A 12,798-nucleotide genomic window follows, 5' to 3' on the forward strand; every position below is an offset into this window, starting at 1 on the left:
CTTAGTGACATGTCGCTCCTTCTTTCCTGTCTCATTTATTATTTTTGTTGTTTATGCTGTACTTTAGGCACAGGGCACACAAAGAGAGAAGGCAATGGGGCGTGCTTGCTCGCTCACTTGCAGATAGCCCTTCTTCTGTGCTGCCCATTCCCATTGGCTCATGTCAGTAAAACACCCCTATTTTATCTGGGGGAGGCACTGGAGTCTTCTCGTATTAATAGCCGAACTGTCAGGGCAGACAGTACCACCAGTTTTCTTAATTACATGATTTGGGCCCTGTTGCACTCTATTAATTCTAGCCAGCCATACTCAGCAGAACAGAAAACCACACTGTGAACTCGATCACCAAGTAGAAACATGAGAGCCTTATATTAGTGGGATCAGGACTCACTGGTAGGAATCTTTACTTCTGCACATAAAAAAGAGTTTAGGATGTAAAACCCAAGGAAACAATGGCAAAAAATACTATGAAGAAGGTGAAGTAATCAATTACAACAATCCGACAAATTGTTGCGGCCACCACATCAAAATCAGGAAACAGATTTCTTGTACTGGTCGGCTTTCACAATTTTCACGCTGCCCTTTAGCTGTCTTATCATGCGCCAACATCGCACTGAGCAGCGCGTGTGTGGCTGAGCATAAAAGAAACACCAGGCCTGCGCGGAGTACGCAGCAAAGTACACCGAAGGATGGAGGAGTGGCCTTTCTTGAGCCCGTTGTAACGTCCCTCGAGGCAACTACTACAAGTACAGTTGCAAGGTACCCATAAATCATAATTTTGCGAAGTAGGAAGTACCCACTATGCCATTATTCATCGTTCTGCAGAGAAGCGAGGTGCCCGCTGTGGTGTAAAGGGCGTTTATGTAGGGGGGCGTTTCTAGCCACACTAATACGTATCACCAACAACTTATCTATGTTACTATATATCTATAGTGGTCTTTTTGAACACCACAGATATTTTTTCAGCCTTGATACTTTTTTCAGTCGTTTTCGAAGACCAGCGCCCATCACAGATAAATGGGCCCCCATGTAGATGAGAGCACGAACAAGAACGTCGTCGATGTGTCCTTCAATGAGGTTCATATTGGTCAGAAGGTTCGGAAGACGATTTGGGAACGTAGGGAGCAATGCAGTGGCAACTCCGGCCACTGCACCATCTAGTTTTCCAGTTGGGAGCGTGCGTTGAAGCTTGGTGAATTGGAGCAATGGGGCTAGGTGAGCGAGAGTGCCTGTGTAGGGGCGAAGGTGAGCGTGAGCACGGGTGGCTAGAAGCAAGAGCTTCAGTGGCAGCGTGATCTGTACGTGCTATAGAGGGACGGTAAGAGCCATGGCGCGGTGTTAGCCAATGTACATGTCCTGTGCAGGAGAGTTCCAGCGATTGCGACAATGCCGAGATGTGTGTCCAATCCAGTGGCAAATGAAACAATGGGCCTGTTGTCAGTAGTGTGCCATTGAGAGTTGCGGAAACATGGTTTCAGCTGCGGCGATGAGAGGGGCGCAATCGGAGAATACGGCCGAGAGTCCACATGATTCATCGAGCGGACAGAGTGCAATCCCATGTGGGCGATCTCCTCGTGGACAACTGCCTGAATGGTCGAAACCAGGACTGCAGGTGGAGAGCAGGTGCTGGGCTCGCAGGTAGCCAGATAAGCGGCTTCAATTTCTCGCCGTACAATTTGGGTAACGTTGATGTCATTGCTTGTGGAACGGGGAAGGTCAGGACAAGATGACATCGGTGCGGTGTTAGACAAGCGAGCAAACTGTTGAGTGATACGTTTGCTTTTAGTGAGTTCCAGGGGCCGGCATTCCTTGATGACTGATTCAATAGCGGATACGTTATTGAAAGCGAGCTGGTTCAAGGCATCATCAGCGATACCCTTCAGGGTGTAAGCAACCTTATCCTTTTCCGTCATGTGTGAGTCAGCTGCATAGCAGAGAGCCAAGACGTCTTGAATGTACATCACGTAAGGCTCTGTTGACGTCAGCGCACGACTTAATAACGCCTTTTTCGCAGTGAGCTGGTTACCGTCAGGGTTTCCGAACAACTCTCGAATCTGCTCTTTAAATGTGTCCCAACTGGTCAGCTCACTATCATGTGTCTCATACCAGACACGAGGTGTGCGGTCGAGGTAAAATAGCACATTTGCAAGCATGGGAGTGGGGTCCCATTGGTTACCTGTGCTGACGCACTCGTAAAGGCTGAGCCACTTGTCAGCCTCTGGCCCATTGGTGCCAGAGAAAACACCAGGGTCGTGAGGAGCGGTAACGTTGATGTGGTTGACATATCTTCTGGAGCTATGTTGGAAGGCTCAAGGTGGTGTTCGCTGCGAAGCTTCTTGATGAGGAGAGGTAATCAGCAGAAAGTGTATGTGGTGCATTTGCAAACAGTGCCTCTGGTAGGCTTTCCAGCCATTCAAGTGCTGCAAGTGGTCAAATTTGTAGACGGTATCACTAGGGGTGAGTCGTCCAAGACTGAAGGCATCGCTTCAGACCGGCTCAAAGGACTCGGCGTGCTGGACAAACCGTGCAAGATCGGTATCCAACCAGGTGCCGTCCCATTTTCTTTAAAGGGCCAGTAAACAGGCTCCGACTTGTTTTTTACACCTCCCAAATAACCTCGCCAATTCGTACGGTAGACCGCGGCGATCACATTTTTCGAATATTACAGCGCTGAGCGCCGTGCAGACGTTCGATTTCGAAAAACAATCCTCGCGCCTCTTTCCTTCGACTTACCGATCCCCCTTGTACGCGCAGTGACGCACCATGGGCAACTTCACATACCACTGAGCTCGTCGATGGGTTTAAAGCAGGTCTCAATAAGTTAACATCAGTTCCTGTTCCCGCCCACCGCTACGAAACCGCCTTGTTTCTTTGCCCTGCGGTGATGCGGTTTCGGCCACGCAGTTGGGTTGTCACGCGTATATTGCATAGCACCTGCACACACTTTGCCTTCGACATGCGCAACACATGGATGTAGCACGTGGGTTCAGTTGTCGGCTGCAAATCGAGCGGAGAGAGGGGGAATCTCCGGTACCTCGGAAGGGTCACGATTGCTTGGTTTTCCCATTGCACGCGCGGCAAGCGGGGTTCTCCACGCTTTTCTCTCGCGCCCCTTTGTCGTCTCGCATTCCTGCTGCATTGTGAACTGTCACAGAGTTTTAAAAATACTGAAGAGCCGAAAACTGCCCGTCAAGTTACGGAGCACGTGCGACAATGTAAACAATAAACAACCAGGAGCCCCAGCAAGCGGAAGTGAAGCTCGCCGATGATGTCAGTTGCTGATGTCCTGTCACGTTGCCGAAGAGGGCGGAGTCACGACGACGGGCTACGCCGCCTTCCCTTCCCTATGGCGGAGAAGGGTGGCGTGGCCGCGCGAAAATTTTAAACCAGCTGAAATGGATGTTCTAACCCCTGTAACTTCTTTATTATAGCTTATACTCGCAAACTTCTTGCGGCAGCATGTTCGCATAGCATAAGTACACATATTTCTCTTCATTACGATTTTTGGACCTCGTGGTTGTTTACTGGCCTTTTAAGCACAACGAGGAGGATACTCATCCCGTTGTGTCCTGTCAAAAAATGTAAGCTTGGCAAGATGGAAGCGCAGGGCATAATTAGTCGCATCACAAAGTCGACGTCATGGTGTGCCAGTCTGTGGTGGTGCAAAATAACTCTGGCAGCTACCGCTTGCGCGTGGACTTGACGAAACTGAATAAGTACGTCTTCCTGAAGCGACATGTCTTACCGACTATAGAACTGGGACTTCTCGGAGTGACGAAAGTCCTTTCCAAGTTCAGCACGATGTCTAGTTTTCACTAGGTCAAGCTGGCAGAGGACTGCCAGGAACCTAAAATGTTCTTGCTGCCCACCTTTAGCACTACGTCTGCACCACAGTATTCTCAGCGCCGGGTGTCTCGTATACTGGAGGGGTGATCAACAAGACCATGACGTCCTGGTGTTCGGGCGCAATCGAGAGGAGTGCGACAAAAGGCTTTCCAAGGTGTTGGACCGGTTACGGCGGGCAGGGCTGACTCTAAATAAGAAAAAGTGGAATTTTGGTGTGTTAAGTGTCATGTTCCTGGCTGTCGTGGTTGTTTCAGATAGTATCTCGCCAGACCCAGTTAAGGTTGAAGCCGTTCGGAAGATGGAACCGTCCGTGGACGTTGGAGGAGTCCGAAGGCTCTTGGGGATGATGAATCATGTCACCAGATTTCTGTCACATCTTCCAGATACACTAGCTTCGATTGGACAACTTCTGTGCAAGCAGAAGACCTGGGTGTAGCGGCCACCCCAGCAAGCTGCTTTCGCAAGAGTAAAGGTGATACTTTCTTCGGAAACTTGCATGGCCTGCTATCGCCCATCTCAGTGGTCTCCAACAGTGGTCTCCCTGGATGCAAGACCAGCCAGATGGCGAAAGACGGGCTGTAGCTTTTGATTCACGCTTGCTTGTGAAGACTGAGTGTAGGTACTGCCAAATAGAAAAAGAGGCCTTAGCCGTCACGTGGGCCGTGCAGCGGTTCGACGAACTCGTTTGTGGCCTCCAATTCGTCGTCAAAACAGACCATCAACCGCTGACAACTCTTCTTGGCGACATGGAACTGGATGTGTGCCACCCCCGATAAAGCGCCAGCGATTTAAGCTGATGCTCTTCCATTAGGAAAATTTTAAGGCACTGTATGTTCCGGATGTAGTGGAGCAGATGCCCGAACGAATATGCGCCTGTGAAAGAGGACGAAAAACGACCCGCGTTCAGATTGGCGAGAGCCTGTACCGCCTCTGCCAGCCTTGCACTGCGTTACCGTACGGTCCTTTTTCGTTGCGACTTCATTACACCAATAAACATCATCACATTTGGTGGAGGTTGCTGAGATCCCCAAACAGACCTGGAGCTCCGCTCTCGCAAGTTGGCCGAGAGACCACCAGACAACATGACTGACGCAGTCATTTCCCAGCCAGCACCACCTGCTGTCCCGTCCCCCTGCCCCGGCGCTACCCATCAACGTGACCCGCCCATCTTCAGCGGAAGTGGTGAGCACGACGTCGAAGAGTGGCTCTCCTTCTACGAACGCGTAAGCGCCAGCAACGAGTGGGACGAAGACTCTAAGCTCGGCTACGTTATCTTTTACTTGGCTGACGTCGCTAAACTTTGGTTTACCAACCCCGAATGCGCCATCGCCAAATGGTCAGCCTTCAAGATCCTCGTAACCGAAGCATTTTTAATTGTGTGTGTTTATTCACAACAAGGTTGCGAGGATGACCAGGCAAAAAAGCTGCATTGAGCAGCTTGAGGGGAACCTGGCCACCTCATACACTGGGCGGCTTCACAGCGGTCAAACACACGATATACATAATCAATGGGCTAACTAAAACAGAAAAACAATAAACATCCACAGTCGGAAATAAATAAACAAGGTATTGTGGAAACATGAGAAAACAAGGGAAAGAAATTAGGCGAAGTGTTAAAGGCATATAAAAAGACAAACAAATGGACCCATGGCAGCACAAGCAATCACATAAATACATCGCGTAGCCTTTTTAACGACAAAGTTGATACACTGAGACCATTCTCTTTGTATAATTGATTTAGAGCAGTAGGTAAACAAAACTGTAGCATTTGGTCACCGTATTTAGTTCTGTTTTTGTTAACAATCCAAGGTTCTAAATAACGAAATTTATAAAAAGAATTATGTTGCTGTAAGGATGCCAATTTTGTTAAAGCGTTGTCATTCTTACTTTTTTCCATTCTATACATGCGGCAAAGCCTATATGTGTACAAAGATTCAATTTTTATAGTTCTAAGCTTTGTAAACAAAGGAGCAGTATGCCAAAGATATGGCACCCTGGAGACAAGGCGTATTGCTCTTTATTGTAATACCGTCAGCTTGTGAATGTTCTCAGCTGAAGTCGTCCCCCAGACTAGAATTCCGTATTGAACTAGGGAAAGAAACATTGAATTATATAACATCATATTAATGGATGTAGGAAGATAGTTACAATGGCGACGCATAGTACCTATTGCTCTAGATAATTTACTAACTAAGTGATTCACTTGGCAATCCCACGACATAGTTTCAGAGAAATATACGCCAAGCGATTTGAAAGACGATAGTATTTCTATTTCAGTATTATTTAATTTAATGGGGGTTAGTTGAAATTGTTTGTTACGTGGATGAAACATCACCGCCTTTGTTTTTTTCTACATTAATCTTAAGACAATTACTTGTCGCCCACTTTTGTATACTTGCAAGCGTCTTATTGGCTCGATTTGACATTTCAGAACCTGAGTCACCATCAAAAAACAGACTTGTATCGTCTGCGTAAATTAACGCACTTAGCAGATGGATCAACATTGACTATGTCATTGATGTACAATATGAAGAGATACGGACCCACTATGCTCCCCTGTGGGACGCCTGTTCTTACAGATTTCAACTCAGATTGGTCCCCGGCTATAGCTACGAACTGTGATCTGTGCTGAAGGTAGGACGTAATAAGAGAATGAGCTACGCCGCGAATACCGTAGCCATCAAGTTTTTTAAGCAAAACATCATGAATGATAAGGTCAAAGGCCTCAGAAAAGTCGAGAAAAATTCCAAGCACCATTTTCTTTTCCTCAAATTTTTGCAATATAAACTCCTTTTGGGTCATTAGGGCTAATTCAGTTGACCTGTTCTTACGAAAACCGAACTGTGCAGGACTTATGATACCAAAGTGGTCAGTAAACGAACGAAACCGCGCTAAAATCACCTTCTCTAAACCTTTCGAAAAAACAGGCAACACTGATACAGGGCGGTAATTTGAAAGATTATTCTTGTCGCCTTTTTTAAATATTACTGTCACCTTTGCCGTCTGCATGCTACGAGAAAAAACGCCTGTTGACAAACACAGATTAAAAATGTACTCTAGGCATGATGCAATTATGTCTATGGCGAATTTTACCGGCGCTGTTTGAATACCAAATGCATCAGTGGCTCTGCTGTTACGTAGTGACAAGAATGAAGAAATAACTTCTTGCGTTGTAACACCCCTTAGGAATAATGACTGCTTATTAGGTGTATACATGTACGAAAGGTCGATACTATCACATGCCTGACCGAGGGACAAAAAAAAATCGTTAAAAGCATTAGCAAGATCAACCCCTTTTAGTTCATTGCCGTCTTTTATGACTGTGGTAGTTTTTTCAAGCGCAGTCCCAGTTATTGAAGCAAGTGTCCTCCAAATTTTATCAGGGCGTCCTGCAGGTGAGTTGAAGATATTAAAGTAATAGTGCTTCTTAGCAACCCTTAATTGTTTTGTGACGTAGTTCCTATATTCTTTAAATGATTTTAATGCTTCCGGTGATTTAGTTTCTATAAATGAGCCGTACAACCTGTCTCTCTTATTTACAAGCTTAAGCAGGTGCTTATCTATCCACGGTTTGCGACATTTCTTTGTCTGCTTTAAAGTTTTTACCGGGAGACATGCGTAGTATATTTCCGTAAATAATTGCATAAACTTATCATAAGCCGCATCTGCATTTTTTTCTCTATACACATCATCCCATGTGGCACTTGCAAGACGTTCTCGGAATGCATTCAAGGTGTTAGTATTTACGAGCCGATAAGAGAACGCTTGATGTACTTGTTTTTGTTTTTCAACTGCGGTAACAATGAATATAAACACAGGTAAGTGGTCACTAATTGCGTGTATTAAAACACCAGGTTTTACAGAAGACACATCAAAGTTAGTCAAGAACAAGTCTAATGCAGTTTCACATGTGGGCGTAACTCGCGTAGGCGATGTTATAACATTTTGACAGAGATGAATATTTAGGAGAGATTCTAACTCTAATTTCATCTTATTCTGGGTAATCATATTTATGTTTAGGTCACCTCCAAGAACTATTTGGTAATTATTATTGTTAACAAATTCTAACAGAGAATCTAAATACGATAAAAACAGCAAATAATTTCCCGATGGAGGCCTGTAGCAAACACAAAAAATTGTATTGCTACATTTAACTACGACAACGTCATAGTGCTGATTAGTACAACAGAATTCAGAAAGAAGCTCAGAGGTAAATGAATTTGAAACCAGCATTGAAACACCTCCCCCACGTCTATCACGGCGGTTCATGTAAAAGGATTTGTAACCGGGGAAACTATACACATCATCTTCTGAAGCAAACCATGTTTCCGAAAACATCACAACACCAAATCGACAGTCTGTTTCGCCAAAAAAGCAGTCAAGTTCATCTCTCTTGTTTCTACCAGATCTAAGGTTAAAATGTATGCAACTGAGGCTATTTTCACAACACGTATCATACAAGTTTTTAAGATTAATAAGGTCTGTAGGTGCGGTTGAAGGAAGCATGATAAAAAAATATCAAAAGAATATCAGGAGGCTAACAGTGCAATGCGGTTAACAGTATCACAGCTTATCAAGGTCGGCCAAACAACGAATGACAACCGTGTTATCACCTTCTCTTTTCCTAACGAGAATTTTGCCGTTGCAATGCCATGAAAAACGATAGCCATTGTTCTGTGCCCAGTCTTTTGCGCAGCGCAGCAGCTCTCTGTTTTGCTGGGTCATGTTCTCAGTGATAGAAGCGCCCGATGAGGCATGCCTTAGGACTTTGCGCTTTCCCAGCCACTTATCACGAGTTGATTGTTGGGCAAATCGAACTATGATTCCTGGTATTCTGTTTGGCTTCGACGGAAGTCTGTGGATAGCGCCAATGTCATTCACCGTCAGGTCTGGCAGGTTAGCTATCTTGGCCACATCGTTCAACCTACGTAGCAAATCCTCGTTTGGCGTGGCTGGGATGCCGTGAACTTCTATGTTTAGTCTCCGACTACGAAACTCGAGATCATTCACAGTAGCTTTCAGCTGTTGAATGTCACCTGAGGTGCAGTCCGCCTCCAATTTCCCAACGCGTTTGTTTAAACTACTAATGACAGTTTCCTGCTTAACTTGACGGCTCAGGATGTCATCGTACTTCTGTGACAATAGCTGGATTGAGTCCTTGATCTCTCCAACCTGAGCCGGCAGCCCTGCCAACGCATCAAGCCTCCTAGTTATATCTGCCAAACAAACGGCTAAATCAGAGTCCATGCTAGTTTTTTCCCATTTTTCGCTTTCGAAGAACGGCAGGCAGTACATCGCCATGCCTTGCGACCGCTTTCGCCTTTAGTCTTAAGTGTCGACTCCGACCAGCCAGAACAACTGCCAACATGGTAAGAGCACTCACATTCGTTGCACTTCAGGACGCGTCCATCACAGGGGAGGGGCTCACCACAAGACTGGCATGTGCTTGCCATGGTACGTGGGCTAGGGGACGGACTAGGGGACAGCAAGCTCCGCGCTGACCAGCGTCTGCGCCACCGAGCACAGCAGCCTGGCGAGACATTTCCCAGTTACATTGAGGATGTGCTAGACCTATGCAGGCGATCTATGCCGGAAGACGAGAAGATCAGACACATCCTCAAGGGTATCGAAGATGGCGCATCCAGATGTTGCTGGCGAAAAGCCCGACCACTGTGGCAGTGCTCGTAAGCCCGTGCCTGCGCTTTCACGAATTGCTCCGTCGGCGTTCCATCGCCCTGCAGAGTCTCTCACCACCAGATTCGATCCCGGCCGTCGCAGTCGCAAACGGGAACGGTTGCCAGGGAACACTTAACAACCTGATCAAGGACTTTATCAGAGAGGAAGTGGGCCGACAACTCTCCATACTGCCTCATTGCGACGCGCCCACCGCCAGCCTGCCTCCGACACTGCAGCAGGCCTACGCACCGCAATTTGTGGCGCCCTCCCATGCAGTCCCATTTCTCAAGTGCCGGCTACGCACCGCCTGCTCCATCTCCACCTCTTAGCTACGCACCTGTGGTCGCGTGGCCCCCACCGCATCTAAGCTCCTTTTCGGCACCACCCCATCCCGCCTCGCTTCCAGTTTACAGGTCCTCACCACACTTCCGTCCATCAGATGCGTGGTGCACTCATAACAACCGCCCTATCTGCTTCGCGTGTGGTATCGCTGGCCATATTGCACGCGTCTGCCGCCGCCGTCCCACACCTGCGTACGATTCCTTCGGAACTCCTACCTACGCGCCGCAACATGCCACCACATCTGCATCTGAACAGAGGCACTCCGACTCGGATCGTCGCTCAGAAAGTGCTCGCTTCCCTTCTCCCCGTCGCCGGTCGCCATCACCTTTGCGTCGTCGACCACCTTATGGTGAGGGAAACTTATCAGTGCAGTTCCGGAGGCAAGAACTGCAACCTGTGCGCAATTCTCAAGGGCTCCATTTTCGCCGCAAAACGTTATTGATGTCGAAGTTGAGGGAGCCACCGCACTAGCGCTTGTAGATACCGGGGCCGCCGTTTCTGTGATGAACGCGAACTTTTGTCGGAGACTCAAGAAAGGGACAACATCTCTCTCTGGCATCGTGCTGTCCAAGGCTAGCGCGCAATGCATTCATCCCTCAGCTGTGTGTACGGCGCGCGTCGTCATCGAAGACATTATGCACATCGTCGAATTTTTGTCCTGCCATCTTGCTCTCATGACCTCATTCTGGGTTGGGATTTCCTTTCACGTCATGAAGCTATCAGCGATTGTTCACGTGTCGAAGTGTCCCTTGTTCCAACATGTGAATTTTCATCTCCCCGACCGTTCTCTCCTTCCCTGCAAACTCATCGTTGATACCGACACCACCTTGCTTCCAGAAGCCCCTATTACCCTTTCGTGTACTGCTCAACCTGACGCCACGGTAGTGTTTACGCCATCTCCATTGTTTACTGAACGCAAGGGCATCGTTCTCCCATTTGCCGTTCTCACAATTGCGTCTGGGTCAACCATAATGCTGATTACAAACCACTGCAAGTACCCCATTGCTTTACTCCGTGGTGAAAGTTTAGAATCTGTACGACCTGTCGACCACATCGATGATCTTCATCTTCCCTATGACACCACATGTTGTCACATTGCCACAATCACTCCTGCATTTCAGCCATCAAGTTCGTCAGCGTTCGACAACGCCATTGACGCAAACCTCTCCCCCTCTCATCGCCGCCAACTTGTTGCTCTCCTTGACAAGTTTATCTGTTCTTTCGACTTTCAACAACCTTCGTTAGGCCGCACCCACGACTATCAGTCATACTATCGACACCGGCTCCCACTCACCCCTGCGACAGCAGCCTTACCGCGTTTCTGCCGAAGAGCGCCGCGTCATTACGGAGCAAGTGGATGACATGCTTCAACGTGGAGTCATACAGCCTTCTCAAAATCCTTGGTCATCACCTGTGGCATTGGTCAAGAAAAAAGATGGCACCATTCGATTTATTTTGCGTTGACTGTCGCCGCTTAAACAAGATTACGAAAAAAGACATCTACCCGCTACCGCGAATGGACGATGCTCTTGACTGTTTACAAGGCGCCGAGTACTTTACATCCTTGGATCTGCGTTCCGGGTATTGGCAGGTGTAAATGGCGGAGTGTGATCGCCCTAAAACAGCCTTTGTAACGCCCGATGGCCTATATGAGCTCAACGTCATTCCATTTGGGCTCTGCAACGCGCCTGCAACATTTGAGCGCATGATTGATACCATCCTTCGAGGCCACAAGTGGAAGACTTGCTTGTGTTTCCTGGACGACATGGTAGTCTTTTCAGCAGATTTCCCGACACACCTTGCTCGTCTGCATGAAATTCTCACGTGCCTAACTTCTGCGGGCCTACAACTTAACTCCAAGAAGTGTCACTTCGCAGCACGGAAGCTAACCATCTTGGGACATGTCATCTCAAAAGACGGCGTTCTTCCGGATCCCGATAAGCTTCGAGTGGTCGTCGAATTCCCAAAGGTCACATCGATGAAAGCCCTCAGAAGTTCTGTCGGCCTCTGCTCCTATTTTCGCCGCTTCGTGCGCAACTTCGCGCCCATCATCGCACCTTTGTTGACTCTGCTTACCAGCAAAGGTATATCTCCATGGTCACCTGCATGTGATGACGCATTTCGCCAGTTGCGCCGCCTGTTCACCTCACCACCTATCCTTCATCACTACGACCACACTGCTCCCACAGAAATTTACACCGATGCAAGTGGCATCGGTCTTGGTGCAGTTTTGGCACAACGGAAAGGCACCAAGGGTCAATACGTTGTCGCTTATGCAAGTTGTGCTCTCAAGAAGGCTGAATTAAACTACTCCGCGACAGAGAAGCAGTGCTTGGCGATAATCTGGGCATTGACGAAGTTTTGCCCGTACCTTTACGGCCGTCCTTTCGACGTGCTTACAGACCACCACGCTCTATGTTGCCTTTCCACCTTGAACGACCCGTCGGGACGTCTGGGCCGTTGGCCAGTGCGATTGCAGGAATACGTATTCGTGTCGTCTATCGTTCCAGTCGCAAGCATTCGGATGCTGATGCACTCTCCCGCTCGCCAATAACACCAGATGTGGCTTCTCTGTCACCCCTCTTTAACACCTTGTCACCACTCGACACCACTGACATGCCTTTGGAGCAGCGTAAAGACCCGTACCTTGCTTTGTTGCTTGACTACCTTACCGATCCGTCTGTGTCCCTTCGACGAGAGCGCTACGCCGTCAAGCAGTCCACTTTTCCGTGCGAGACAACATTCTGTACCGCCGCAGCTACATGCCAGGTGGTCGGAAGTGGCTCTTTGCTGTCCCTAGTCATGTGCGGTCTGACATATGCGCAAATTTCCATGCAGATCGCCAGAGTGCTCACACCGGCGTCTTAAAAAACCTGCGAAAGGCTGCGTCAGCAATATTACTGGCGAGGAATGTATCGCTTTGTGCAGAAATAA

The 12,798-nt window shown here is 48.0% G+C and overlaps 1 protein-coding gene across 1 annotated transcript in view; it reads left to right on the forward strand.

Moving 5' to 3' along the window:
* The window catches only part of LOC119382298 (protein O-mannosyl-transferase Tmtc3), a 473,291-nt gene that overhangs the window by 351,653 nt on the left and 108,840 nt on the right, over nucleotides 1-12,798 (forward strand). The window lies entirely within an intron of this gene.

Source organism: Rhipicephalus sanguineus, chromosome 2, assembly GCF_013339695.2.
Source record: "Rhipicephalus sanguineus isolate Rsan-2018 chromosome 2, BIME_Rsan_1.4, whole genome shotgun sequence".
NCBI classification, from domain to species: Eukaryota; Metazoa; Arthropoda; class Arachnida; order Ixodida; family Ixodidae; genus Rhipicephalus; species Rhipicephalus sanguineus.